Source organism: Macaca mulatta, chromosome 4, assembly GCF_049350105.2.
Source record: "Macaca mulatta isolate MMU2019108-1 chromosome 4, T2T-MMU8v2.0, whole genome shotgun sequence".
NCBI lineage: Eukaryota > Metazoa > Chordata > Mammalia > Primates > Cercopithecidae > Macaca > Macaca mulatta.
Window position 1 is genome coordinate 156,531,300 of NC_133409.1, and position 27,327 is coordinate 156,558,626.

The following is a 27,327-nucleotide window of genomic DNA, read 5'->3' on the forward strand; positions in this document are numbered from 1 at the left end:
GTTCATAAGGTTTCAACAGCCCTTACAAAAAATATTCTGCTCTTTCTGCATAAGCGTTAAGGTAGGCCTAGGTTATGGATTCCTCCCTAGGCAGTAGCATAGGGATCTTCTCGTTAGGTTTTGTACGACGGACCCCAAGGGCAGCTTGGCGATTCCGGACTCTATCTCAGAATAATACTTCTGAATATACGAAAGAAAAAATAAATATGTAAGATTTCAAAAGAAAACTAATTATGTTAAAATAGGTTACCAAAACTTTTTTTTTTTTTTTTTTTTTTTTTGAGACAGAATTTTGCTCTTATTGCCCAGGCCGCAGTGCAATGGCGCGATCTCGGCTCACCGCAACCTCTACCTCCCGGGTTCAAGTGATTCTCATGCCTCAGCCTCTCAAGTAGCTGAAATTACAGGCATGTGCCACCACGTTCGGCTAATTTTGTGTTTTTAGTAGAGACGGGGTTTCTCCATGTTGGTGGGGCTAGAGCATCCCTGGAAGTCACAGGTCCCACCTAGCACTTTAAAAATGGACTTTAACCCAGCTGGTTGTAGGCTCTGTCCACATTCACTCTCCTCAGTGTTTGTCTATAAAAATTTATCTGTGGCCGGGCGCGGTGGCTCAAGCCTGTAATCCCAGCACTTTGGGAGGCCGAGACGGGCGGATCACAAGGTCAGCAGATCGAGACCATCCTGGCTAACATGGTGAAACCCCGTCTCTACTAAAAATATAAAAAAACTAGCCGGGCGAGGTGGCGGGCGCCTGTAGTCCCAGCTACTCGGGAGGCTGAGGCAGGAGAATGGCGCAAACCCGGGAGGCGGAGCTTGCAGTGAGCTGAGATCCGGCCACTGCACTCCAGCCTGGGCGACACAGCGAGACTCCGTCTCAAAAAAAAAAAAAAAAAAAAAAAAAAAAAAAAAAAAAAAATTTATCTGTGTTTTGCAGGCTTTGAAGACCTCCCTTGTGTACCTCAAATTTCTTAGCTATATTCACTACAAGAAATGCTTTCGGCTGGGCGCGGCGGCTCATGCCTGTAATCCCAGCAGTTTGGGAGGCCGAGGTGGGCGGATCACGAGGTCAGCAGATCGAGACCAGCCTGGCCAACATCGTGAACCCTCGTCTCTACTAAAAACACAAAAAATTAGCCTGGCGTGGGTCCCAGCTACTCGGGAGGCAGGATAATTGCTTGTATCCGGGAGGCGGAGGTTGCAGTGAGCCGAGATCGCGCCACTTACTGCAGTCCAGCCTAGGCGACAGAGCGAGACTCTGTCTCAAAAAAAAAAAAGAAAAAAAAATGCTTTCGCTTTGTTTTTGAAAATCTTTCTACGTCTTTTCTGACAGTTCCAGTTTCAACTTCCAGTCTTTTCTTCAGCATATATCGGAGAAACAGAGTGCAGATATATAAATCTAGGTATATATTTATATATATCTAGGGTGAGGACTGGCAAGTCTGAAACCTGTAGGGTTGTAGGGCAGGCTGGAAACTCAGGCAGAAGCTGACGCTGAAGTCTTGAAACAGAATTTCTTCTTCCTTAGGGAAGTCTTAGTTTTGCTCTCAAAGCCTTTTAACTGATTGGATAAGGCCCATCTACATAAAGGAAAATCTTTATTTAAGGTTAACTGATTGTTGACCACATTTACAAAATAACTTCACAGAAACATGTAGATTAGCGTTTAATTGAATAACTGGGTACTATATAGCCTAGCTAAGTTGACACATACAACTATCACAGTGGTGGACTCTTCTCCTCTGTGTTTCAGTGCACAGTTTTTTTTTCAGTTTCACTGCCAGGCATATGGAAAACTGCACCATCTGCCACTCTCACATTGTTTTACATGACTGTCAGCAGGCTGTGACACAGCCACCTGCATCCTCTCCAATTTCAGATGTGTGGAGCGGAGCCAACGTGAGAGTTCCACGGTTCATCCTAATCACAGTGGGAACTGAAAAGAAGATACGGTTCACACCAAGAGTTCTGTAAATGATTGCTCAAAGTCTCAATTTGCTTCCAAGGCTTATCTCTGGCTAAACAACTCCTTTGACATCCTAGAAATTCTGTGCAAACTTCGTCAGCTGCCAGTCAAAGGAAAAACCAAAATAAAATACTATTGGCTCTGCTGTCTAGTGCCTGCCACAGTTGGATTAAAGCCATTTTAGGTGTGACTGTGCTATTTATGATGATTATATTGGCTCCAAGCACACTCATAATATGATGGCTAATCGTATAATAATAAAGTAATAAGTGCTTATTCCATGAGTCTCAATCAAAGTGAGTGCTGAGTTCATAGACTTGCATCTTTTTATAAAAATGAAAACTCTAGTCGGCGTGGCCTTTTACTGTTCCCCCCATCACATATATAGGCAAAGGTACATGCCAGTGTCTGCCTTAGATTGTGACAGAGAAATCCTCCAAATATTGATACAGCTAAGAAATACTGAAATGTCTGTTTCAGCATAATCACCAGGACAACAGATTTCAAGTAAAAAAGCCAAATATAATTACAGGTTTCATTTGGGAAGTTACTTTCACAGCTGTGCCAACAATTTGGATACTCTTCAGAATTTCCTTAAACCCCTTTGTTCAAATTATACTCCCAAGATCAGATTTATTTTTAATAGAGAACAGAATAAGTTGGGAACACATAAGCCCCCATGACGATATAGAATTTTTTTTCTCTCTCTATGTACACACACACACACACACACACACACACACACACACACACACACACACACACACATATATAATGATAATTTGACACATCAAATCAGATCCTTTGGTCAAGTATCAGGACAAGAAAGCTTCTCTTTCTGTGTAGCTATACCGGGAAGGGAACTTCTTTATCTCTTTCCAAGATTAAGTTGTTAATTCTTAAATCTTGCCGGGTTTTTTGGGGTTTTTTTTGTTTTTTTTTTTTTGTTTTTTTTTTTGTTTTTTTTTGTTTTTTTTTTTTTGAGGCGGAGTCTCGCTTTGTCGCCTAGGCTGTAGTGCAGTGGCGTGATCTCGGCTCACTGCAAGCTCCGCCTCCGGGGTTCACGCCATTCTCCTGCCTCAGTCTCCCGAGTAGCTGGGACTACAGGCGCCCACCACCACGCCCGGCTAATTTTTTGTATTTTTAGTAGAGACGGGGTTTCACCGTGTTAGCCAGGATGGCCTCGATCTGCTGACCTCGTGATCCACCCGCCTCGGCCTCCCAAAGTGCTGGGATTACAGGCGTGAGCCACCGCGCCCGGCCAAATCTTGCGTTTTGAAGAAGCAACTCTGGAACTCCATTAGTTATCTTTAAGCAGGTAGGGGGAGCCCAGTTTTAACGGAAAGAAATGGGGTAAGGAATGACTGGAATTTTAATCTAATTCTAGTTTAATTTAAAAGCCATGAAATAAGAAACAAATAGCTTGCTTCCTGCTAGGATCAGTTCTTGGTGCCGTAAGTGCTCTGGTGTAAATGTATTACACGACTTGGAGGAGTGTTCTGTAAAGGTGGCTGGCTACCCGCTTTCCTACCCTCTTCTCACTGAAGCCCGAGGTCATACTTTACCCACCCACGTTAGGATGAGCTGCTTGCTGTTTCGCCCCGGGGCGGGGGTCAGGCTATCGCCAGTGTTTTCCTCACCTCTCACCTCCCCCGAGCGAAAAACTTCGTTATCCTGCAACTGAGCGGTTTCTTAGGTCTTTTGGGGCGAAGCCAAGGTTAATCTTCAGTGTCTGAAGAAGTGTCTGGGTACTTTCAAACCTCAGTAACAAGAAAGTAAATCAATGCACAAAACAAAGGCAAAGATCATCTCTTTTCTATGCTCATTTGCAGAGAAGCAAGCATGGTGGCTCCGTGGCTTAGCTGGTTAAAGCGCCTGTCTAGTAAACAGGAGATCCTGGGTTCGAATCCCAGCGGGGCCTGTCGTAGTTTTCCTGCCTTCGAAGTACTCATGGAACCTTTGAAATGTATGGAACCTTTGAAATGTAACGTGAAAGGTTATTTTCCGCTGTGGGGCTCCTTCGAAGTGTTTTATATGCGTCCGGTGTGAAACCAACTTGCTTATGAAAAAAGCAAACATCAATTTGGCTTTCTTTTAGAATAATGAAATTGTGAATTTCTTGTTTTTCTTACATTTTTCTTCCACATGTTGTATTCTTAAAACATGTACGAGAAGAACGAGGGAAAGCCGAAGGTAAACACCAAATTTAAACTACAAGCAACATCACAATCTTTGGTCATTCTTTTTTCTTTCCTGGGGACATCCTAAACAGATTCATTGTTAGAATCTGCAGGTAATGTTTTTGGAAGGTCAATCTTTGGAATGATTGATAATCTGTTGTTGAGAAGGCTGTAGCATCTCTGAAAATTCACAGCAGACAGTAAGATCTGGCCACATAAAACAAGTTGTGATTCGCTATTTTAAAAGATTGCATTGTACTCAGAGTTTTTTGGAAAGGAACAAATCAAAGCAAAAACAAATATTTGTCACCGAGACTTGAGAAAAGAAGCTGTCAGAGAGAAGCCTCCATTTGCTTATGGAGCCCACTAGAGCAGGCTGACCTGAAGAAGTCCAGGAAGGGTTGAGATGCCTTCTCCCAAATTCTCCAAGAGGAAGAAAGAGAAATTGAGAAGTAGGAAAGAAGTCAGTTTTACTCTTAGAAGAAGTTCTCCACATAGGAACACAAGAAAATGGAAGTTCACTGTAACTATTACCAACCCTCTTACCCATCTCCCAAAACCCAGCCCCCAGCTCACCTGGCACAGAAAGTTCCACTTCTTTGGCTTTTGCCTTCAGAGCATATTATTTTGTGTAGATTGTCAAAGCTTGAAATATGATTTCCTGTGCTAGCTCTGGAGACAAAATCCCAACACTTGGAGGAACAGCTCAGAAGCAACTCTACTTTTATGGAGACTTTCTACTCCCATTCTGCAGCTTAATTCCCCACTTTTCTTTTTTGTGGTTTTTTTTTTGAGACCGAGCCTCGCTCTGTCACCCAGGCTGGAATGCAATGGTGTGATCTCGGCTCACTGCAAACTCTGCCTCTAGGGTTCAAGTGATTCTCCTGCCTCAGCCACCTGAGTAGTTGGGATTACAGGCGCCCACCATCATGCCCAGATAATTTTTGTATTTTTGGTAGAGATGGGGTTTCACCATGTTGGTCAGGCTGGTCTTGAACTCCTGACCTCAAGTGATCTGCCCTCCTTGGCCTCCCAAGTGCTGGGATTACAGGCCTGAGCCACCGCACCCGGCCAATTCCCCACTTTTCTTTACAAACATCAAGCAGCAATGGACAGGCAGACTCTTTTTTTTTTCACTAGAGCCTTCCATCTTCTGTTCTTTTTCCCTAGGCCCAGATACAAACTTCCCTCAAATGATAAGACAGGCTGGATCACTGGTGCAGATGTCAACACTAAATCACTAATTCATTCCCTTACCAACCCTGCCTCATTTCCACTCTCCTGCTCTGTCAGCTCCAGAAATACCTTTATAGGAGGCTTGTAGCCAAGTGGCCCTCAACAGATTGCATGGTCTCTACTACTGAGTTGGCAGTAGTGGTACTGGCTACTGAAGCTATTGAATATTCCAGGTGATGAGTCTCACCATCTTTCCCAAAAGCCTATGTCTTCCTAGCTCTCCATAAATGGATAAATCATGGAAACAATTTATATGTAAAAGTGGAAACGGTTTGCAATCAGATGCTTGTTTGTCTAGTGAGTGGCTATTTGTCAATGACCAATTATGTGGCAGTTACCATGCTGATCACACATGGGTGAAGAGGCTAATGGGAGGGGAAAACAATTTAATGGCAGTTATAGTATAGTGGGATGTAATACCATTGGGAGTACAGGGTGCTTTGAGCCACATTTGCTTATTTATTTGTTTATATATTTAGAGATGGAGTCTCTCTCTGTTGCCCAGGCTGGAGTGCAATGGCGTGATCTCGACTCACTGCAACCTCTGTCTCCCAGGTTCAAGCGATTCTCCTGCCTCAGCCTGCCGAGTAGCTGGTACTACAGGCACCCACCACCACGCCCGGCTACTTTTTGTATTTTTAGTAGAGACGGGCTTCACCATGTTGGCCAGGCTGGTCTCGAACTCCTGACCTCAAGTGATCCACCTGCCTCGGCCTCCCAAAGTGCTGGGATTACAGGCATGAGCCACTACACTCAGCCCCACATTTGCTTATTTATTTATTTTTTTTTTAGGGACAGGGTTTGGGTCAGTTGCCCAGGCTCGGGTGCAATAGCACAATCCTAACTCACTGCAGTCTTGAACTCCTGGTCTCAAGAAATCCTCCTGCTTCAGTCTCCTGAATAGCTAGGCCTACCAGTGTGTGCCACTACGTGTTTGCCACCACGTCCAGGTGATTTTTGTGTTTTGTTTATAGAGATAAGGTTTCATAATATTGTCCAGGCTCTTCTCCAACTCCTGGGCTCCAGCCATACTCTGGCCTAGGTCTTCCAGAGTGTTGGAATTACAGGCTTGGGCCACTGCTTAGGCCTGCAGTTACATTTGGAAACAAACCTGTGTTGGGGCTGGGTGCAGTGGGGATCACCTCTGTAGTCTCAGCACTTTGGGATGCTAAGGTAGGAGGATCACTTGAAGCCAGGAGCTCACGACCAGCTTGGGCAACATAGTCCATAGCAAGACACCATCTCTACATAAAATAAAATAAATTAGCCTGGCATAATGGTGTGTACCTGTAGCCCTAGCTACTCGGAAGGCTGAAGCGGAAGGATCTCTTGAGCTCAGGAGGTTGAGGCTGAAAAATTCAAAACAAAACAGAAAAACAAACAAAAACCCTGATTGGGCGAAGGTGGAAGGAAGACTTTATGGAAGAAGTGATACCCGCACTGAGCCACAAGGGAGACATAGAACTTATCAAGGCAAGAGGGTAGATGTGGGAGAAGGAGTGGAATAGACGCTCTGGGCAAAGGAAATACTGTGTAACTAAAGGTGAGGAAGAGAATGCGCAGTTCAGAGAAGTGGAAGGTAGTTAGGTGAGGGTATGTGCAAGTCTTAAAACTGTTTTTTGTCTGGAGATAGCTAGAGAACATTGGACTTGGCAGTTGATAAGTGTCAGGTGTTTCATGCTTTCTTTTAAAAAGACAATGCCTTACCGAAGCAGTTTGGATAGCATTTGAATTTACAAGTTGTGGATTAAGTAGGGCCTCTAGCTCGGCTGCTGAGGTTCTCCTATGGGCAGGTGGAACTAGAAGGGACTGTGTTTCCCATTGCATTCTAAGCAGCAATGCTCATCTACTTGCTTCATATCTATCTGAGCTAGCCTGTTTACTTCTCAACGCAGGGGCTGTGCCTGTCTTCTTCACTGCTGTATCTCCAGAGACCAGCACAGGGCCTGGCCAACAGCAGTGTGTTGATTAATATTATGTGTCAGTTAGACTGGTCCATTAGATACTCAGATTACACATTGTTTCTGGCTGGGCTTGGTGGCTCATGCCCGTACTCCCAGCACTTTGGGAGGAGGCCAAGATAGGAGGATCGCTTGAGCCCAGGAGTTTGAGACCAGCCTGGTCAACATAGTGAGACCCTCATGTCGCTACAAAAAAAAATAAAAAATAAAAAATTAGTTAGGTGTGGTGGTATACACCTGTAGTCCCAGCTACTCATGAGACTGAGGTGGGAGGAATGCTTAAGCCCAGAAGATCGAGGCTGCAGTGAGCCCTGGTTGCGCCACTGCACTCTAGCCTAGGTGACAGCGCGAGAACTTATCTCAGGGTGTTTCTGGATGAGATTATCATTTGAATCAGGGACTCAGTAAAGTAGATTGCCCTCCCCGGTATGATCTCTCCCATTCGCTGAGGGCCTTAATAGAACAAAGGTTGAGGAAGGAGGAATTCGCCTCTTCTCCCCCTATCCCACTGCTTGACATCTCATTTTTTTCCTCCTGCTCTTGGATTGGGATTGGGATTGGGATTTACATCATTGACTCCTGGGGCTTTTGGGCCTTCAGATCCAGACTGAATTATATGACCTGCTTTTCTGGGACTCCAGCTAGCAAATGGCAGATTGTGGGACTTCTCAGCCTCCTCCATAATTGTGTGAACCAATTCTTTATCATAAATTACTGTCTCTCTCTCGATAGACAGGCATAGATAGATAGATAGATACATACATACATACATACATACATACATAGTTAATAGATAGATAGACTATTAGTTCGGTATTTCTGAAGGACCCTAATACAAGCAGGTACTCAATTATGAAAAAAAAAATATAATGTACCAGGCATTTGTTATTTGCCAGACACTCTTCTAATCTTTTTACATATTCCAAGTCATGTAATCCTTACTGCATAGTTATAAGGAAAGGTGCAATTATTTCCTCTGTTTTAAAGAGAAGGGCACTGAGGCACAAGGATGCAAAGTCACTTTCCTGGAAGGTAAGTAGGCGACAAGCGGCAGCATCCAGAGATGGGCCTAGGCAGCCTGAATTGAATTCGACTAATCTGCTGGCCTTCCAAGCACCTTTAAGTGTTTTTTCTGCTACCCTAGGTGGTACACCTATTTGCCATTTCTTCCTTTGTCTTATGTTGCCACCTCTGAAGGAGGGATTCAAAGCCATGTTTGATCAGAATGTCAGGGTAGGCAGAAATGGAGTGAATATGTGGAGTGAATACTTGGGCAATAAGAGGGAACTTTATTCTTTTCTAGCCTTGTTGATGATGATCTTTCTAACACATATCAATTCATTTTTCTTTTAGTGCATGCTTGAATCTTTTTGTGAATTTTGAGAGTTTTAGGAGAGAAATTTTAGCAGAAAAATTTTGAATATCAATGATCATAAAACAGATTGACTCTGTATTCTGCTTTGGTAACTTGGTAATCAGATTGAATTTCTTTTTTAAAAAGGAATGATGAAGAGAAAATTCCAGTCATCTGAGGTTTTTGATTGAAGCTTTGCAGTAAATTATGAGCTCAAAATAGAAACATTGCCTATTCATGTTTCTAATGGTAGCTATTAATGCTCAAGATAATCAGGCTGAACATCAGGAAACTTGAATTTGAGGAATATTTCTGGAGATGTCATTAACCATGAACTTCTGTGTGTCTACATCATGCTCCCTGGGTCCCAGGTCCTGTTCTGAACTGCAAAATTAGTAGATTGTCAGATCTCATGACCTGCAATGTGTTCCTGCTGTATCTCAAGGAAAATCTTACACAGCCTCATAATTGAAATGTACGAAGATGTTCATTGATGGAACCCTTATTTGTAGTGGTAAAGTGGGAGAGTAGGTGACTTCACATTGCAGACCTCTATGCAGCAATTAAAATAATTGGTTTAGATGTACACACAGCAACATAACTCAAAACTGCAGTACTAATGGAATAAGAAAGAGATCTATGACACAGTACCACTTATGTAAATTAAAAACACATTCACCCAAACCAATCATAACTGTTCTACAAAAGCATATACAAAGAAAAGGATGCCTTTTCCAGTGATTTCTTTTTTCTTTTAAACAGGCTTTTAAAACAACCTGTATTTTTAAAAGTTAATATGTTAATATGTGCATTATAGGAAACTGAAAACCACAAGAAGCAAAGAACAAAGTCATTCACAATCACAAGCAGTTTATTGTTTGACATGTTCTTCTAGGTCCTTTGCGTGTGTAGGCACAACATCCAATCTTAGGGGACTGATATCGTACAGTATGTATCATGATTTTTCACACATCATGAATATTTTTCAAAATCCCAAAGCTATGCGAGTATTTTGATAACCAAGAATACACTACACCAACTCAATCTGTTAAAAAAAAAATGTAATCCTGCCTGTCTTGGGACAAAAATTTCATAGAAGACAAAAATGCCTCTAGATAAAAACATGCCTCTAGATAAAAGCATTGGCAGAGTTCTGATTTAAATGCTGCATTCCCTTAATGCTCAATTTAAAATGAAACATACAGCAACAGAATACACTAAATATAATGTTTCTAAGAGAATTCATTAGCAGAGCTATACCATTATAATATAAGCAAGGTATATTTCCATTAACTTACTTAATGTATTCCTATAGTACAGCCAAAAGAGATGCATACATCAATGGCTATCATCAAAATGTAAATAAGGACACATATGGACACATCTGCATACATCTCTCTCTCCCTGTATACTTCCTTCTGCCCCTCTGCTGCCAACCTAATGAACAAGTCCTGAAATATACTGCTCAGAGGTGGTTTAACAATTCCATGTCCAAGATGCATCTTTTCTATCAATTATAACAAAGGTGTTTACAAATTGGCTAATTCACTAGCTCTAGTTTTTGGTTTTTTTTTTTTTTTTGAGATGGAGTCTCACTCTGTTGCCCAGGCTGGAGTGCAGTGGCGCGATCTCGGCTCATTGCAACATCCGCCTCCCAGGTTCAAGCGATTCTCCTGCCTCAGCCTTCTGAGTAGCGGGGACCACAGGTGCGCGCCACCACGCCCAGCTAATTTTTGTATTTTTAGTAGAGACGGGGTTTCGGTACGTTGGCCAGGATGTTCTCGATCTCTTAGCCTTGTGATCCACCTGCCTCGGCCTCCCAAAGTGTTGGGATTACAGGCGTGAGCCACCGTACCCGGCCCACTAGCTCTAGTTTTTATCATATGTTGTCACCTCAGACATTCATAAAGGTTAGATGTTGCAAAATAATAAACTTTGTCCACAATAAACACAGGCACTTTACTAAAAATACTCATGTAGACCTGTGGTTATCATCTAAAACCATCTTCTAGATATGGAGATACTAGCAAAGAGCCCTTCCCTTCACCCTTCCTCTTCTCCCTCTTCCACCATCCCCAGTAACTAAGTTTAGGACGTCTAGCTCCAAGAGGTGGACTAATAAAGGTCACTCCCAGAAGACAGGCTTTCCTAAAAACTAACAGAAGGACATTCCCAAAGGGACGGATTCACTACACCTATTTTTAACATACTTTGAGCATTAAGAGTTGTTTATCCTTTAATACACAATATTAACTAAAATGCACATATAGAACAATGGTTAGACTATCTGAACTAATCTAACTCAGGGGCACAGAACCCTTCTCCCTGCATACCTCCTCCCCTCCTCTACTTCACTACCCAATGAATAGTCAGCATACACTCCTAAGCATCAAGTTTTAACAGTTCCATTCCCAAATGCAACCACTCCTAGAAGTACTGAAAACAAATGCTTAGAGGCGTGTTACTTTAACCCTCTACTTTTAACCCATGTTGTGCACCGTTTTTTTTTGTTTTGTTTTGTTTTTTTTTGAGACAGAGTCTTGCTCTGTTGCCAGGCTGGATAATACAGTGGCATGATCTCCGCCCACTGCAACCTCTGCCTCCCGGGTTCAAGCGATTCTCCTGCCTCAGCCTCCCAGGTAGCTGGGACTACAGGCACGCGCTACCATGACCAGCTAATTTTTGTAGAGATGGGGTTTCACCGTGTTGGCCAGGATGGTCTCAATCCCTTGACTTTGTGATCCGCCTGCCTAGGCCTCCCAAAGTGCCAGGATTACAGGTGTGAGCCACTGCACCTGGCTGTTGTGCACTTTTAAACACCTAGAAAGGCTAGGTGTTTCAAACTGCACTGAAGTTTTCCATTATATATACAGTAGCATTGAATAAATGGTATATATACATAACATAGACTATAATTTGAGTATCTTCTAAATAGGAATATTCTGGCCTAGAACCCTTCCCTTTCTGACCTCTACCAACCCTGTTGACAGCTATAAGCCATCTGTAATGCTTAGGGGGGATTTTAACAATTTCACTTCTGTTTTTAAGAAATGTTCCCTATGAATTTTAACACAAAGTGTACTCAATGTATTCGTTTACTAACTTTACTTTTGTCATACACTGGCAACATCTTTAACATCGACTAAATGTAAATTAGGACTCCTACGTCTGCTTATATACACTATATACACAGCACAGTAAATAAAAATGCAGACCTAAGGGACAATGGTCAATATGCCTCATCATAAACACACTGGACACCAGTAGAAAGCCCTTTGTACTTTGTGCTCCTCCTTTACCCTGAACCAGCACAAATATCATCATGTGTACTTCTCAGAGAATTGTTCAATTTCCAAGACAATATTTCATATCAAAAGGATAACTACAAAACGTGTTATTTACTACATCTACTTTTAACATACTTTGTGCACTTCTAAACATCTAGCAAGACGAGATGTTTCAAATAAGGACTTAAGTTTGTCCACTATATACATAGCACTACGGAATAAACTACACACATGTAACAATGGTTATATGTGAAAGTGTTTCCTAAATAGGAACATTCTGGTCTAGAACCCTTCATTCCTTCCAACTCCTCTCCACCACCAAACTGGTGGATATAGGCACATGTGTCACTTCAAGCTGACGTTATTTCACTTCCAAAAGTCCTTTTTAGAAGACAGCCTCTCTATGAATTTTAACAAAATGTACAAAATGCGTTTACTAACTCTACTTTTGTCATACATTGGCAACCTATTTAATAGCTACAGACCAGATATTATAAAATCAGGACTCATTTGTCCAGTATATACACAATATATACAGTATAGCAAAGTTAAATGAAATGCATGTAACATATAGGCAATGGATTAAGCTGAAATGTTCTAATAAACAATGGCAAAACCTTTTGCAATTTCTTCCCTCCCACCTCCCACGTGGTTCAACAATTCCACTTCCAAACAGCATTTCCCATCAGTTTTTAAAAGCTATTTACAAAAAGTGTTATTCTAATACTACTTTAAAATACATCAAGCACTTCCAAATATCTAAAGACTAGACATTTCTTTTTTTTTTTTTTTTTTTGAGACGGAGTCTCGCTGTGTCGCCCAGGCTGGAGTGCAGTGGCCGGATCTCAGCTCACTGCAAGCTCTGCCTCCCGGGTTTTTACGCCATTCTCCTGCCTCAGCCTCCTGAGTAGCCGGGACTACAGGCGCCCGCCACCTCGCCCGGCTAGTTTTTTGTATTTTTTAGTAGAGACGGGGTTTCACCGTGTTAGCCAGGATGGTCTCGAACTCCTGACCTCGTGATCCGCCCGTCTCGGCCTCCCAAAGTGCTGGGATTACAGGCTTGAGCCACCGCGCCCGGCTAGACATTTCATAACTTGTCTACCACGTACACAGCACTGTTAAATAAAACTGCACACACATAACAATGGTTATCATCTGAGCTATCTTCTAAATGTGACCATTTCGGCCTTGAATCCTTCCCTCTACTCTTCCTTCTCTGCCTTCAATCCAGTGGACAAGTACAGGCACGTGTAATGCTTAAAGATTGTTGAACAAATTCCTATGCAAAAGTCAATTACAGAAGACAAGTTTCCCTATGAATTTCAACACAAAGTATACAAAATATGCTAATTTTACTACTTTGTCATACACTGGCAACCTCTTTAACACCAAGAGACTAGATGTTGAAACATTAGGACTATTTGTCCATTATATACACTATATACACAGCAAAACAAAACACACAAAACATACAGAAAAATGGTGTCTGAAAATGTCCAAGTATGAACACACCAGCATATTATCTTTTGCAATTTCTTCCCTCCCACCTCCTCTAAACCATTGAACAAGTATAGACAGTACTATACTGCTTACAAAGGTGGCTTCGCAATTCAATTTCCAAAAGCATTTCCTGTGAATTTTAGCAAAAAGATATTTACAAAGTGGTATTTTACTGCCTCTACATTTAACATACACCAGGCACTTCTAAACATCTAGATAGACTAGATGTTTCAAGTAAGGAGTTAATTTGTCCACTATGTACACAGCAGTCTTGAATAAACTGCAAACATGTAACAACAGTTATAATATGAAAGAGTCTTCCAAATGTGAACATTCTGGCCAATAACCCTTCCTATCTCCATCAACCCAGTGGGCAAGAATGCTCAAATTTTCATAAGACAATCTTTCCTAGGACTTGTAAAACAAAATGTACAAAATATATTAGTTTACAAACTCTACTTTTGTCATACACTGGCAACCTCTTTAACATCCAGAAAGACTAGATGTTGTAAATTAGGACTCATTTGTCCTTTATGTATACTATACACACAGATAAGTAAAACAAAATGCACAGACATAGTGATTCATCCTGCCTCACTGTAAGTAGGATGGCATACAGCTCTCTGCACCTCCCCTCCTCTCTGTTCCCCTGAACCACTGCACAAACACAATGAGTATTACTCAAGAGGTGATTTGGCCATTCCCCCAAAAAACAACATTTCTATGAATTGTAACAAAAAGATATTTACAAAATGTGATTTTACTACCTCTAATTCTAACATATATCAGACACTTCAGAATATCTAAAAAGAATAGACATTTCAAAAAGCTTAGCATTGTCAACTATATACACAGTAGTGAGGAATAAAATGCACACAAAATACTGGATAGAATACGAAAATATCTTCTAAATATGACCAGTCTAGCATAGAACCTTCTTTTCTTCCTTTTCGGGTCTTCCAGCTCCATGTCATCTAACCCACTGAACAAACGTGGACGTATCGCTTCCAGAGGCCGTCTAACAACTCCATTTCCAAAAGTCATTTCCAGAAGACATGTATTTTCTACGATTTCTTTTAAATAAATGAGAATTTACAAGATGTGTGACTTTCTAACTCTATCATACGTCCGCAACCTCTTTCCATCTAGAAGGGCTAGATGTGACAAATGTTTTCTATTAAAAGGTTAGGGTGGAGTTGAGAGCAGCTTTTTCATATTATATACACAGGCCTTCCATAACGGCCAGTAAATCTTCCCAGAGGGTGGTGGGCATTTCCAATGGGCCAAACGTGGCCTGTCATTCTACCATTTCTCTCTTCCGACAGCGAGGTCTGGTAGTACGAAGACCAACCGCCCGATATCCGCTAACCGTTCCACCCGTTGTCGTTCGGGACTTAGCTCACCTCGCAGGCCCGTTAAGGCCTTTGTCCGTTGTCGTCAGGACTAGGTAGGTCTCGCCCAACGGCGACAGAGAGGTCACCCGGGACCCAGATCTGGCGGTTCCGTGGCCTAAAGAGGCGGCCGAGCCTGCCTGCGTCCCTAGGCCGCCTTCCCGGGCCCTCCACGCCTTAACGGCCTCCGCCGCGCAGCGTTCGAGCGGCCGGCATGCTTCCCGGCCCGGCACTCCCGCCGCCACGCCCGGCACGCTTGGGCCGGGAGACCCGACGGCCGGCGGGGTACGGGCTGGGAGAGGCCAACGCCGCCATCAGTCACCGAGGTAGGGTGGAGAAGAGAGGTTCAACGCCGCTTCAAGGCCTGGGCCCAGTCACAGCAGAGGCCTCCCGTATCTGCAGGGCAGAGGGCGCGGCCTGTCTCGGGGTCCCCTAGCTCACCCGCCGACCCGGGGCCGGAGGGCCTGGGATGCCCAGGAGGAGCGGGGCCGCGCTCAGCGTCTCTCCGCGCTCTCTGCCGGACCGGAACTCTTGCAGTGATTTCTTATGGGGAGTCAGGATGAGGTGGGGAATGAGACTGAGGAAAGGGAATTAAAAAGAAATCTATAACTAAATAAAGAAGAGCCCTACAGTAATGATAATGAGCCATGAACTGAAGAGTAACATTCATTCAACTCTGCATGTGAAGGAGGGAGAGGGAAAGACAACTAGAGACAGAGGAGAAACAGGGAAAGGACGTGAGATTTCAAAACAACAGTAGGTTCTGAAATTATTTTGTGAGTACAGAGTACTTTTTGCTATCCTTGCAGTGGCTAATAAAAACAGAGCGCTTTTATTCCGGAACTCGGAAAATTTATATTTTAAAAGAGCAGGTAGGAAAACTTACCGTACACTTATACTCGAAAAACTAAAACTAGCACCTGTCAGGAGTGGGATTCGAACCCACGCCTCCAGGGGAGACTGCGACCTGAACGCAGCGCCTTAGACCGCTCGGCCATCCTGACTGCCGTGTTGTATTGTCTGCTCAGCACTCATTTCTGTGTCTATCTAAACCCTATTCGTTCCTCCTCCACCTGCCCCCTCAGTCCCCACCCCTGCCCACCCCCTTGTTTCTCTTTTTCTCAAGATATGGGCATTACTGGGTTAAAAGGTAAGCCGCCACTCCACGAACTGCCTCGGACGGCGATCCGGAGTTGAAGCACTGCATAGGACTGGTTGTCTGGGCCACAGAGCGGCGCCTCCCGAGGGAACGCCGAGTCGCTCGCAGGCTGCGCGGGGAGGGCGGCGGCGGGCGGGGCGGGGAGCAGCGGGGCGGGGCGGAGCGAGGGGCGGGCGTGAGCAAGCTCAGGGCCGAGTGACTACAGCGGAAGACGGCGATCGCCCGATCGCGCCCTACTCTCAACTGAATTCTAGTTAAAATAATGGCAATCCTGTTGAACTCGACATTGCTAGACTACCTGGCTTAAATTTACACTGAACTCCCAGGAAGTTTTAGGCTTACTCCAGTTTTTTGCTGGAACAAGGTGCTCGCTGGTCCCTACTCTTTGCGTTCTGCTGCAAATCTCCTAGCACGTGGTTACTGTTGGCGGGGCGGGTGGAGGGGGCGGGGAGCGTGGGTAGGCTGGCTTGTCTTGCCTCTCGGTCGGAGTTTATGGAGGATTTGTGTACTTTTCGGTGTGGATGTTATACTGTAATAAAAACTTTAAAACGCCGAAGCAAAAACAACAGCAACAAAAATGGGGAGTAGCTTATGTATTTTACTAAACCCGGTGCAGCGCGTACTTGATAGAAGGCCTCTAGCACAACTTTTCTAAACATAAACAAAGGTCAGAGGTGACCTACTTCAAATGTTCTTAGCAAGGGTTAGCAGTCAGGATGCCATGGGTCGGAATATCACTGACTAGAAGTCAGGGGACCTGAATACGAATTTCAGACAGCACTAGAACTGGTCACTAACTACCTGGAGAATCTTAGATAAGTCATTTTGCTTCTGTGGACATTAGAAACAGCTTTCTTAGACATCTATAATAGTTTCATCGTGAGTTCAATTGATCGAATACAATGCTTAATCCCTTAAATTAAGCATTAAATTCCCATCTCCAGGGAATCAATTAGAGGCAAATTCTGTTCTTCCCAGGCCTACCAATTCAGAAGTTGTGCTATGTCCAACATGGTGACTACAGTTAATAACAACGTTATTGAATACTTGAAAATTGCTAAGAGAGTGGATTTTAAATGTTCTCGCCACAAAAAGAAAAAGATAAGTATGTGATGTAATGGATATGTTAATTAGCTTGATTTAGCCTTCCCACAATGTACACATAGAACAAAACATCATTTCGTACATCATAAATATATATATCTTTATTTGTTGATTTTAAAAATATAAATAAGCAAATTAAGAAGTTATGGGGATAGAATCCCACAGTAAGTGTTTAATAAGTCCTCTGCAAGGCCTCTAAAATGCAGTCACCTCTGCTGTTTTCACAGGGTGGTATACTGGTGGATACCAACTTTGGAGACAAGAAAGGAGAGAGGCAATTCATTCATCCAACATACCGGAAATATTTATTGGGTACCCACTATGTGCCAGGCAGAGTTCTAGGTGCTGGTGATCCAACAGTAAACAGACAGAAGAAGCTCCACCATCGAAGGGCTTACACCATAATGGGGCAGTGAGCCCAAGAAACATGAAATAAAATGGACAGAGCTGTGCTCCCTTCGGCAAGCACTTACACTAAAACTGGAACAATGCAGAGAAGATTAGCACGGCCTTTGCACAAGGATGACAGGCAAATTTGTGAAGCATTCTTTTTTTTTTTTTTTTTTTTTTGAGACAAAGTCTCGCTCTTGTCGCCCAGGCTGGAGTGCAGTGGCGCAATCTTGGCTCACTGCAACCTCCGCCTCCTGGGTTCAAGCAACTCTCCTGCCTCAGCCTCCCGAGGAGCTGAGATTAAAGGCGCCCGCCGCCATACCCGGCTAATTTTTGTATTTTTAGTAGAGACGGGGTTTCACCATGTTGGCGAGGCTGGTCTTGAACTCCTGACCTCAGGCGATCCATTCGCCTCAAGTCTCCCAAAGGGCTGGGATGACAGGTGTGACCCACCGTGCCCGACCAAAGCATTCCATTTTTTACAAAAAGAATAAAAAATTTTAAAAATAATAAAATAGAGAAGCTGAGGCCTCTAATAAAGTAGTTATTTTAACTGCAGTCTGTAGGCCTCATGACAAATCCCAGCTTAGTTCCTCAATGAAAATTAGAATTGCCCTCTAAAGAAAGAGAAGTGGGAGAGGAAAAGTCCAATTTAGAAACAATATATGTATTTTTTGAGATGGGATCTGGCTCTGTTGCCCACGCTAGAGAGCAGCGGCATGATGCTGGCTCACTGTAGCCTCGAACTCCCCAAGGAGGAGTACAGGAGCAAGGATTACAGTAGCTAGAACTACAGGCACACGTCAGCTGGCCTGGCTGTTTTTTATTTTTTTGTTATTATGTTGCCCTGGCTAGATAGTTTTATAAAAGGTTGAAAATGTCCGGGCACAGTGGCTCACACCTGTAATCCCACCATTTTGGGAGGCCGAGGCGGGTGGATCACGTGAAGTCAGGACTTCCAGACAAGCGTAGCCAGCATGGTGAAAACCCATCTCAACTAAAAATACAGGAACAACAACAACAAAAAATTAGCCAGGCATGGTGGCACATGCTTGTAATCCCAGCTACTTGGGAGGCTGAGGTAGGAGAATCGCTCGAACCCAGGAGGCAGAGATTGCAGTGAGCCGAGATCGTGCCATTGCACTCCAGCCTGGGCAACAAGAGCAAAATTCCGTCTCAAATAAATAAATGGTTAAAAATATGGAAAGCAAAACTAAGGCCGGACGTGGTGGCTTCACGCCTGTAATCCCAGCACTTTGGGAGGCCAAGGCGGGCGGATCACCTGAGGTCAGGAGTTCAAGACTAACCTGGCCAGCAAGTGGGGGTTTCAACCCCGTCTCTACTAAAAATACAAAAATAGCCAGGCGAGGTGACACATACCTGTAATCCCAGCTGCTTGGGAGGCTGAGGCAGGAGAATCGCTTCAACCTGGAAGGCAGAGGTTGCAGTGAGCCAAGACTGCCCTTGCACCTCAGCCTTGACAACAAGAACGAAACTTCCCCCCACCCCCACCCCCCATCCCCCACCCCCACCCCCCCACCCCCCATCTCTGGCTGGCTTTGCCTAGGCTCATTTATGCCTGCCATTCAGTCAAGATGCCAAGCCTCTCTTTTCATAAAGTCTTTCATTCCCAAGGAGGCTAGACGTGATGGGAAAGCAGTTCCCAGAGGCCATCCCCCAGTGTGCACATTCTTATCGAACTTCTGCTTGCCTCACATTACCCAAAGCAAGTCACAGGGCCCAAACCAAAGACAGTGTAGGCAGAGGGTACTACAAGGGTGGGGCCCAGGTGTATTTGTACAACCATCTACTATAGTAATCTTAAAGAATATTGAGAAGAAACAAAATTTAGAATTGAAAAACTAAATTGTAAGACACAAAATTGAAAATTAGGTGAAAGATAAGAAGAGGATAGAGAGTGAGTATTCATACAAATTTCTTGAGGTAAGCTGTTTTCTGGTGAAGCATGGGGTTTACTCAGCCAAAGGGTATAAGGGCTCAGGGCTCTCAAATAAGATTACTAAATGAAATACAGGATACATAGTTAAATTAGAATTTCAGATAAACCATGAATGACTTTTTAGTTTAAGTATGTCCAACATTAAAATACATTATTTGCTAAATCCCAAAGAGGCTGAGTCAATAAAAGCCTACTTGGTAGGCAGGGTTTGGTCTGTCCCCACGGGAGGCCGAGACGGGCGGATCACGAGGTCAGGAGATCGAGACCATCCTGGCTAACACGGTGAAACCCCGTCTCTACTAAAAAATACAAAAAAGTAGCCGGGTGAGGTGGCGGGCGCCTGTAGTCCCAGCTACTCGGGAGGCTGAGGCAGGAGAATGGCGTAAACCTGGGAGGCGGAGCTTGCAGTGAGCTGAGATCCGGCCACTGCACCCCAGCCTGGGCGGCAGAGCAAGACTCCGTCTCAAAAAAAAAAAAAAAAAAAAAAAGAAAACATCCAGCAGCCATCTCTTTCATGTAGTTTAAGCATACTATCCCTGACCTCCAGGTCAGTTTCTTTTTTTTTTTTTTTGAGACGGAGTCTCGCTCTGCCGCCCAGGCTGGAGTGCAGTGGCCGAATCTCAGCTCACTGCAAGCTCCGCCTCCCGGGTTCACGCCATTCTCCTGCCTCAGCCTCCTGAGTAGCTGGGACTACAGGCGCCCGCCACGGCGCCCGCCACCGCGCCCGGCTAGTTTTTTGTATTTTTTAGTAGAGACGGGGTTTCACCGTGTTAGCCAGGATGGTCTCGATCTCCTGACCTCGTGATCCGCCCATCTCGGCCTCCCAAAGTGCTGGGATTACAGGCTTGAGCCACCGCGCCCGGCTCAGGTCAGTTTCAAACTTCCTTGAACTTTGAGCATAATCATGACTTAATCTGTCGGCTGATATTTATTGAGCAACTAATATGTGCCAGGTACTTTATTTACAAACAAAACAAAATCCCTGCTTTTGTGGATTCTTGCCTCTGTGATGAAGAAAGACTATTAAAAAAATGCATATAGTTTCAAGTATTAATAAATACTTTTAAGAAAATTAGTAATTGTGCAAGAGTTTTCCCAAAAGAAAAGTAGTGCAGGGTGACAGGTCAGAAAGTAGAAAAGTGGCAGGCGGGTGCTATTTTACAGAGGGTGGTTAGAGACATCATTTGAACAGAAACCTGAATGAAATGGGGGGCAAGACAAACACATATCACACATATCCAGAGGACACACAGAGGGCACAGCAAGGGCAAAGAACATGGGGAGAGAATGAAGGAGCAACAAAAGGCTTCTGTGTCTGGAGAAGAGGAATAAGGAAATGAAAGAGATGAAACTGCAGATAGAGCCAAGGACCAGATGGTGTTAGTAGGGCCTGAATTTAATCCTGAGGCTGCATTGGGAAGCCATTGGAGAATTTTAATAACAATCTGATTTGTCTTTGAAAACAATACTCTGGGCGTGGCACAGTGGCTCATGCCTGTAATCCCAGCACTTTGGAAGGCCCAGGAGGGCAGATGGCTTGAGCTCAGGAGTTCAAGACCATCCTGGGCAACACAGGGAGATCCTGTCTCTAAAACAAACAAAGAAACAAAAAATAGCCAGTCTGGGCGACAGAGTGAGACTCTATTTCTTTTTCTTTTCTTTTCCTTTTTTTTTTTTTTTTTTTTTTTTGAGATGGAGTCTTGCTCTGTCATCAGGCTGGAGTGCAGTGGCACGATCTAGGCTCACTCCAACCTCTGCCTCCCTGGTTCAAGCAATTCTCTTGCCTCAGCCTTCAGAGTAGCTGGGACTACAGGTGCATGCCACCACACCCAGCTAATTTTTGTATTTTTTGTAGAGATGGGGTTTCACCATACTGGGAAAGATGGTCTCGATCTCTTGACTTCATGATCTGCCTGCCTTGGCCTCCCAGAGTGCTGGGATTTCAGGTGTGAGCCACCACACCTGGCTGTGAGTCTCTATTTCAAAACCAAACCAAACCAAACCAAACCAAACAATACTCTGGTCTTTGTGGGTAACTGACCATAGAGGCAAGGGTTGAAGCAGGTGCTACATAAAAAATCCAGGTAAGAAGTGATGATGGCTTAGGGAGCTAGTGGTAAAGAAGGAAAGAAGTGCTCATGTCCGGGATATGTTTTGAAGGCAGAGCTGACAGGACTTACTAGGTGTTTGGAGGTGGAAAATGAGATAAAAAGAGGAATTAGTGCTTATGCCTATATTTTTGGATCGAGGAAATGGATGACAATTAGAGTCATTAATGGAGTGGAAAAGATTAAGTAAGGTGTAAATTAGTCAGAGGGAATCTAGAGTTGTACTTTGGTTCCCTTAAATTTGAGGTACCTATTATTTATCACAGAGAAGATGTTCAAGAGGCAGTAGAATAAGTAAGGCCATCTGGAAACCACGTTGGGGCCAGAGTCATCAATTCAGGAGTAGTGAGCCGATAGGTGAGAGTTAATGCTGCAGACCTAGAGAAAAATTCAGTCTTCAGCGGCTCTTGAAAGGATTAAAAGGCTTTAAACAACAATAAACTCGTCAGAACTGCAATTCAACAACTACAACAATGTAACAGTGTCTCACTGTGGTTATTACAATCCAAAGCCACTGTCCTGACACTTGATTATCTTCCACTGCTGTTTTGCTGTTTGAATGGAACTGGTGGCTGCCTTCACCTCTCTCTCTTAGAAGAACATGAGGCCAAATTCTTGTATAGTCCAGCACAAGGTCTTTCTGTGGCAGTGGCTTGATGTTATGTTAACTTTCTTACCTCCTACTGGTTCTAAGTTGTATACTGCTTTGTAAACTAACACAAGATTTGCTCAGCTTATAAGATTGTTTGAAAGTCATTTTCTGGACAGTGTACTTTGTACCTAACCAACAGCATGGACCCTGGAGTCAGACAGCCTGGAGTCAAATCTCATCTCTGCTTACTCTCCAGCAGGTAATAGAAGCCATTTTATCTCTCTGCTCCTCAGACTCTTTATTTGTAAAATGGAAACTGCACTGATACCTACCTACCTCCTAGGGGTCTGAAAAATGGCAGGAATTACAGCATGCAAAATACAGGACCTGATGCATAATAAGTACTTTGTTACTGCTAATACTATGAGTATGCATATTCAGTCGCTACATAAATGCATTTTGCACAGTTATCAAAATTTGGAGATATTTCTCTTTCTTTCTTTCTTTTTTTTTTTCTTGAGACAGAGTCTCGCTGTGTCACCCAAGCTGGAGTGCAATGGTGCAATCTTGGCTCACTGCTACTGCTGCCTCCTAGGTTCAAGCGATTCTCCTGCCTTAGCCTCCCGAATAGCTGGCACCACATGTGTGGGCCACCACGCTGGGTTAATTTTTGTAATTTTAGTAGAGACGGGATTTCGCCATGTTGGCCAGGCTGGTCTCAAACTCCTGACCTCAGGTGATCCACTGTCTCAAACTCCCAAAGTGCTGGGATTACAGGCATGAGCCACCGCACCCAGCGAGATATTCCTCTAGAAAGACTCTTATTACTTCAACTAAGATCTTCAATCCCGAGTAGATATTTTGAAGCACACATGCAGCCTGTTCTTAAACAGTAAAGTGCACATGAATCACCATGTTGTTAAATGTAGTTTCTGATTCAGGAGGTCTCAGTGGGACCTAAGGTTTTTGGTTCTAACAAGCCAGTCCAGAATCAGCATGAGTAGCAATGCTTTAAAGTATGCAGGGAATCCCTATGCAGCGTTCTCCTCCATGGTTAGCCAGTCTTCTATGATGGATGATTGTTGCTCATCTGACCTTTCCTTGGAAGCTCTTGGCACCACATATATATATAAAATATATATAAAATATATATTAGATTATAATATATAATATATATTATATATAATATGTAATATATGTGTGTATATATTTTATATATGTGTGTGTATGTGTGTGTGTGTATATATATGTTTTAAATGAAAGGATAAACCCAAATATTGGCATTGGTCATATTTGAGTGATGAGATTTCGGACCGTTTTTACTTTGTAAAATACATTTTCATATATTTTCAGGAAAATAAGTTATTTCCATTTTAAAATAATACAATGAGAGCAAGAGTAAATGTATATGTAGTTGGGAGTAGACTGTCAAAGACTATTGCAAGAGGGGTATTTGAGGAAATATGAGTGCTGTCTGGAGGCAGAAGAGACATGACTCAAGATGTGTGGAGGAATGGCATGGAAGAGCTGCTATTGATTAGGGAATAGGGAAGTAGTTCAGTTATTTTTCTCACAATCTGAATGTCTGGGTTTAGTTACCTCATAGTCTCTGTTAAATAGAGGCAGGCTCCCAGAAACATGTGACTACCAGAGCTGGCATTTGGCAGTGTGAAATAAAGTCAGCTGTTATCATTTTAGGGGTATGTGCATTTTTAGTATGATTTTTAGTTGTAGGGTGGAAAGGTGTTTGTTTCTAGATTTAAAAAAAATCAGACATTAGCAAATACTTCAGTTAGTTTCAGTGCTTTTGAAATCACAGTGTCACCTACTTTGCCTGGGTGACTAACACAGGCTTTGGTAAAGCATTGGCGATGCAACATTTCTTGTCTTTTAGAAGATTTGGAAATAAGGCCAGACATACTGAGACTGATAATTTCCTTATCTCTGGGGCACAGTTCTTATAGCTGGTGCCACCAGGACAGGGAGCCAAAGGCAGGTTCTTAGCTCTAGCACATAAATTATTTTATTTATTTATTTATTTATTTATTTATTTATTTATTTATTTTTGAGGCAGTGTCTGGCTCTGTCCCCCAGGCTGGAGTGCAGTGGAATGATGTTGGCTCACTGTGACCTCTGCCTCCCAGGCTCAAGCCATCCCCCAACCTCAGCCTCCCGAATAGATGGGACTATAGGCGTGTGTAACCATGCCTGGCTAATTTTTATATTTTTAGTATAGACAGGGTTTTGCCATGTTGACCAGGCTGGCCTCAGAACTCCTGGCCTCAAGCGATCCGCCCGCCTTGGCCTCCCCAATGTGCTGGGATTACAGTTGTGAGCCACTGCGCCTGGCCCACATAAATTCTTTCTAAGGGGTGTGTCTGGCTGGAGCTGGAGGGAAAAAGGAAGGAGGACATGGTATCTCCTAAGAATCTACCACAAGCTCAGTACTGTGCCCAGTGACCATTTTCCTGGAAGGTCATGAGGAAAAAGGAAAGAGGAGTCATAGAGCTGATTATAATCTGTGACTGTTCTTTTTCCCTACTCTCAGAGGGGGATTTCTGTGGCAGTCCATCTATTCTGGGTGAGGTTTAGAGATACATTTTAGGATATACATTACACATTAAATCAGTAAACTACTGCCTGTGGTTCTTAAATATTTACTATTTTTAATAGAATGATTATGAATTGGTTTTGTTTTTACTTTGGCGTGAAATCTATTCAGAATGGGGGTAAGGAAGGTGTTGAGGTAAAGGCTTGTATCTAAATACACACTTGAATGTAATGCATAACCCCAAGTGAATTCCCATTTGACCCCCTTTTCTCTCCCCTCAGCTCTAGAAACAAGCCCATTTTCCTCTTTCTGGCTGATACCATCCATTCTTCAACTTGAGAGTCCTCTTCTCTGTGGCCCACACTAGAATGCAATGCAGGCTCACAGCTTCTCCACTGCCTACTTGCCCCTAAAACAAATAGAATGCTTTGGAGGATTTTAATATTGCAGACATAGGTGTTGGATTTAAGCAAGTAAGTGCAGGGAGGATTATAATATATCCTGAAAGTATTAGAGTGGTATTTAGTTTCATGATGCATCATAATGTATTATAAATAGATCAAGCAATTTCTTTTAGTTCCTTTTTTAGTCTTGTCTTTCATCTTCTTGGAATCCCAGTTTCATTCAAACATCCCTTTTAAATCCAGGGACTGATGCTACTAAGCCTCCTCCTTCCTTCAGTAGAGTTTACTCTTGATTTTATCCAACCTATCCTGCAAATACATGTTTACTGATTTATTATAAAGGATATTACAAAGTATACAGATGAATAGCTAGATGGAAAATATGTATAGGGCAAGGTGTGTGGGAAGGGGCATGCAGCTCCCAATCCTTCTCTGTGCACACACCGCCCTCCAGGAACCTCCAGGTGTTCAGCCATCCAAAGGGCCACAATGCCAGTGGCTACCTACCCTCTGCCCCTGTTTGGGTGGTGACTCCATTTCTACTACTGTAAAGGTAACCTGATTGATGGTATAGGTAAGTGAAGCCAGCTCTTTAAATTAACAGTACTTTTCCAAGAGGAGGAAATGTTTGGGAAATCTTTAATGGTAAGGCCTTGTAATTAAAGGAAGAAAAATGGGGTGGGTGATCTTTGGAAATTATTTGATATAGTTTGGATCTGTGTCCCCACCCAAATCCCATGTTCAACTGTAATCCCTAATGTTGGAGGTGTGGCCCGTTGGGAGGTAATTAGATAATTGGGGCAGTTTCTCGTGAGTGGTTTAGCACCATCCCCTCAGTGCTATATTTTTTTCTTTTTCTTTTTTTCTTTTTGGAGATGGAGTCTCTCTCTGTCGCCCAGGCTGGAGTAAAGTGAGTGGCATGATCTCGGCTCACTGCAATCTCTGCCTCCCAGGTTAACCGATTCTCCTGCCTCAGTCTCCCGAGTAGCTGGGACTACAGACATGTGCCACCAAGCCTGCCTAATTTTTTTGGTATTTTTAGTAGAGACGGGGTTTCACCATGTTAGCCAGGCTGGTCTTGAACTCCTGACCTCAGGTGATCTGCCCACCTCGGCCTCCTAAAGTGCTGGAATTACAGGCGTGAGCCACTGTGCCTGGCCAGTGCTATTTTTTTGATAGTGAATGAGTGACTAATTATGAGATCTGATTGTTAAAAAGTGTGTAACACATCCCCTGCGTCCCCCCGCCTCCTCCCCTATCCCTGCTGCTGTCTTCCTTCTGCCACGGCCATTAAGACTTGCCTGCTTCCCCTTCGCCTTCTGCCATGATTGTAAATTTCCTGAGGCCACCCCAGAAGCTGAACAGAAGCTGTCATGCCTACAGAACTATGAACCAATTAGACTTCTTATCTTTTTTTTTCTTTTTCTGAGACAGAGTCTTGCTGTGTCACCCAGGCTGGAGTGCAATGGTATGATCTCAGCTCATTGCAACCTCTGCCTCCCGGGTTCAAGTGATTCTCCTGCCTCAGCCTTCTGAGTAGCTGGGATTACGGGTGCCTGCCACCACACCCGGCTAATTTTTGTATTTTTAGTAGAGGCGGGGTTTCACCAGGTTTGTCAGGCTGGTCTCAAACTCCTGACCTCGTTATCCACCCATCTCGGCCTCCCAAAGTGCTGGGATTACAGGCGTGAGCTACCGTGCCCGGCCTAAATTTCTTATCTTTATAAATTACCTAGTCTCAGGTATTTCTTTACAGAAATATGAGAATGGACTAACACAAAATTGTTCCTGAGTTGAGATTCTGTATTCCTGCTTGAAGACCGTTGGTAAGTAGTTGTTCCCTCATGAGGCATCAGCCCCTATGTGCTCCTGCCCTGGTGAACCCACTGCCATCAGGCCTAGAGATGAATCTTACACCACATACAATGACAAAGCTTTGGGCAGCTGCATTCCCATGCAAGTTTCTTTCCCTATGTTTTATTTTGTTTCAGTTCACATAAAGAAAGGTTAAGAGGCTGCTCTCAGCAATCAGACAAATTGATTTATTAGGTAAAGACAATGAGCAACATCTATCCTGGAAAATGGAGAATACGATGGAAATGGAAGGTGTAAGCCTGGAGTTCATTGACAAGACAAGCCACATGTATACAGGAAAGTGCTCAGGGGCAAATACACAGGTGCAGT

At 43.5% G+C, this 27,327-nt stretch overlaps 1 long non-coding RNA gene and 3 other non-coding genes across 4 annotated transcripts; 2 read left to right on the forward strand and 2 right to left on the reverse strand.

Annotated features, from left to right (window-relative positions):
* Positions 1-3,813: 3,813 nt before the first annotated feature.
* TRNAT-AGU (transfer RNA threonine (anticodon AGU)) lies at positions 3,814-3,887 on the forward strand. Its single transcript has one exon. It is a non-coding gene; the product is annotated as a tRNA-Thr (tRNA).
* Positions 3,888-14,754: 10,867 nt separating this feature from the next.
* On the reverse strand, positions 14,755-15,394 carry LOC144340548 (uncharacterized). The gene has a single exon (XR_013416777.1). It is a non-coding gene; the product is annotated as an uncharacterized LOC144340548 (long non-coding RNA).
* A 402-nt stretch (positions 15,395-15,796) lies between these two features.
* Positions 15,797-15,879, reverse strand: TRNAL-CAG (transfer RNA leucine (anticodon CAG)). The gene has a single exon. It is a non-coding gene; the product is annotated as a tRNA-Leu (tRNA).
* A 1,708-nt stretch (positions 15,880-17,587) lies between these two features.
* On the forward strand, positions 17,588-17,695 carry LOC114677788 (U6 spliceosomal RNA). The gene has a single exon (XR_003729234.1). It is a non-coding gene; the product is annotated as a U6 spliceosomal RNA (small nuclear RNA).
* The last annotated feature ends 9,632 nt before the right edge of the window (positions 17,696-27,327 follow it).